Raw genomic sequence first — 3,432 nt, 5'->3', positions numbered from 1 at the left:
TCCACCTGAAACCTCGTGCCACTGTGGCATGGATCCATTTATAATTACCCTTTGCTTGCAGTTATTGAGCCAATTTTCTATCCACCTTATAGCAGTTCTGTCTATCCCACAAGTCTCCAATTTATTTATGAGACGGTCATGTGGGACTCTGTCAAAAGCCTTGACAAGTCTGAATATAGTATATCTACTGAATTCCCTTCATCCACTCAAGTAGTTCCTCTGTCAAAGAAGGAGATTGTTTGTTTGGCATTATTTGCTCTTTGTAAACCCATGCTGTCTGCTTGTGATCAACCTTTCCTCATCCAGATGCTTGCACACAGACTTCCTTATAATATGCTCCAGGAACTTCCCAGATATTGAGGTGAGGCTAACCGGTCTGTAGTTCCCTCGGTCCTCCCTTTAAGCCTTCTCTAAAGAGGGGCACTATGTTGGCCCTTTCCACACCTCTGGTACCTTGACCATCTCCCAAAACTTTGTAAATATTATTGCCAAGGAGTCCGAGATCTATTCTACCAGTTCCTTCAGTACCCTGAAGCTCATCAGACCCTGATGACTTGAATTCATTCAGGCCCACTGCAAGCTATCTGACTGTTTCTTGTAACTCATCCCTCTGGCTGTCCATATGATAATTATCCAAATAACCCTTATTACCTAGATTTGGAGGATTCGGGAGCATTCCAGATATATAGGATATATTGGTCTACACCCCCCCTCCAGTTTGAAGGAGTAGTTCACTAATATCCCATCCTGCTTTGCACTCTCCACTCTGGCCACATCTTCACCCTCAACTGCTCCACTTTACAGTGACTGGAAATGATTGTATGCTATATTTTAAAGGGGTAGAGCCAGTAAAAAAGCCATTTCTTGCCTAATTCACTGTTCCAGGAGAGGACCTTCCCCTAAAATATTTCATGTCCTCAGCTTAAGAACTTTTGCTATGCATCTGCCAACTGCTGCTGCCAACATGGACTCCAGCCCATTATGTAAAAAGGAAGTCCCTAAACTTACCACAAAAGGTGGTGATGGGGTTAAGGTGTAACAGGCCCTGCCACAGGAACCTAAGCAAGGACCAGAGAGTATCCCCACAGAGCAGCAACCAGATCAGAACAGAGTCCAAACTGTTCTCTCACCTTTGAGGACAGCCCTGAAGCCTCTTGACTCTGTTGGTACCCAGACTGCACTGACATTGCTCCAAACTATTTGTTAGTGACCCCTCTCTCCACTTCCTTGAGAAGCTCTCTCATAGGACCCCTTAGCATCAGAAATGCTGATGAAGCCAGTGAGTAAATATTTTGTGTTAACCCATGCTGGTTTAGTGCTGTACTAGACTCTCCTCCTTCAGTTGCTAGTGGTGAGGTTGGCTGCCACATGCTACATGGCAGCTCATGGAAGTCACCATACAAGCAAACAGCACAAACCAGCTCTTTCACTAAAGCACTGTAAGTTCTGTAAGCAGGCTACTGCAAACCACTATATTCAAGTACAGATCTAGTCTCTAGCCTCTCCACCAAACCTTAAGCTGTACTTATAGCTGCATAAAAGCCATCACACTTTGGTCATGTCTGCTTAGGAACTAAATGCAAACTTCAGATGCAGGGTATGTTCAACCCAAGCTTTTCCACCATTAGGAAGTACAGGCTTCTCCTGCTCTCAAGTACCTGACTGTCCCTATCCATTTCTCTAGGACTTCCGTATGACTCATCCTTGTGTTCAGCAAATCATATCTAGTGGGGCTTCCATTTAGCTTTGGAAAACAAGTACTTTTGATGGCCTTTCATTAAATAGGCCAGATCATGTCCTCCAATGCTCGCTTGTTCCTGCCCCCACATACCACCTTGCCTGGCCATAAGATCATGGGACGAAAGGTAGAATGTAGTTGCAGACTCTATGATGGAAGGCCATATACACCACCAAGACTGGATGGTATCGTGTATACAACACACTGAGGAGCTGAAGGTGCCCATGCTGCTGCTCCAACCAGCATGAAATGGCCCTGCTTGTCTGGGCCTGTACCTCCTGGGGCCTTCTTGTGGCTGACCAGCATAGGTTTAGAACTGAAACATCACATCAGAAAACCCAGTTTCTTGTGGGGAAAAATTATCCTAAATTAAAACATACCTGGCATGCTCCTCTGGCAATTTCCTCTGCCGCTGCATATGAAACATTAAGTCTCCTCCATTGACATATTCTATAACAAAAAATAGTCTGAAACACAAAAAGTACATTACATAAGTCATTGTTTTAGCTATGCATACAGCCTTTATTGTTGTTCTGGTTTTGGACCCTTTAAAAAACAGAATTACCACTATCTGGCAAGATTCCTCCTTCCCTTCCCTATATAATATGGCTGGTCTATGCCATGAAAGTATTGGCACATTTCCATTTCCTTTCAGTGCTCTCTTCAAACAGTGGAACCCCATGTAAAGAGTCAACATATAAAATTTCTTCTGGGGTTTCCTTTCCTGAGGAAAGAAACTAATTAACCTTTCACTCTCTAACTATTACTGTGATCATTTTATCAAATGTATGCATGCTTCCATCTCCTGCACACACAGAAGATACTGCATGCCTTTGCAGTTATGTTCAATTGCCATATCTACTTTTCTATGCCTAATCGCATGCATCTTAATGAGTTCCAAAATTCAACTTTTGGTCTTTCCTCAAACTACTCTTTCTTTGTCCAGGGCCAGTAATCTTAGCATTGTATTTTGCACAATCACTTCCTCATTCTTTTTAACAGTTGATTCATACCCAGGAGTTTGGGTAACACTTTGGAATAACAACAGAATATCTTCTGTGTCTGACTTATACCTGCTTTCTGTCTGGAAGCAAGAGTGCAGTCCAACAAGGAAGGGATGATTAGAAGCCTGTTCAAAAACATGTTTCTCTGTCTGAACCCAATCAATGTCCTGTTTAAAAAAAATTTCAAGCTCAGAAAATATTTTTCTTAGAATTATCAGATACACACAGAAACATTTACATTTCTTTTTAGCGTCAGGAAAAATTATTAGATAACTCACAGTTTAATTCTTTTGATAAGTTTAACTCTGCATTAGACAACACAGTTACCAAAATAAGAGACTACCTAATGCTGTCTACAACTCTTTCATTTTAATTATGGTATATATGTATGAAGACTGCATATTCAGAACACTAATAAAGGAAGATCATCCCTGTTCAGAAAAACTGAAAGTCTGAGCAGAGGAAGGTGAAGTAACACAAGGGCTGAGGAATTAATGGGTAGAACTTAAAGAGTATATGGGTAAGAAAAGCATGGAAAATGAAGCTTTATTATGAATATGTACACTAAAGTAAAACCATAAGGAACAATGGATGTTCGTCCACGCTTTTACTTGTCAAAATGGGTGCCTCATATTAAAGTAGGTGCTCAAGTCATAATCAAAGACTTCACAACTGTTAAGCCACATTGAA

At 41.5% G+C, this 3,432-nt stretch overlaps 1 protein-coding gene across 1 annotated transcript in view; it reads right to left on the bottom strand.

Annotated features, from left to right (window-relative positions):
• PRKCI (protein kinase C iota) overlaps positions 1-3,432 on the bottom strand; it is a 42,724-nt gene that overhangs the window by 8,402 nt on the left and 30,890 nt on the right. The window lies entirely within an intron of this gene.

The sequence above is a fragment of the Crocodylus porosus genome, unplaced genomic scaffold (genome assembly GCF_001723895.1).
Source record: "Crocodylus porosus isolate Cpor-Errol unplaced genomic scaffold, CroPor_comp1, whole genome shotgun sequence".
In the NCBI taxonomy this organism is placed as follows: Eukaryota; Metazoa; Chordata; order Crocodylia; family Crocodylidae; genus Crocodylus; species Crocodylus porosus.
The sequence above is the reverse complement of the archived record's forward strand: the minus strand, read 5'-3'. Positions and strand labels throughout refer to the sequence as shown.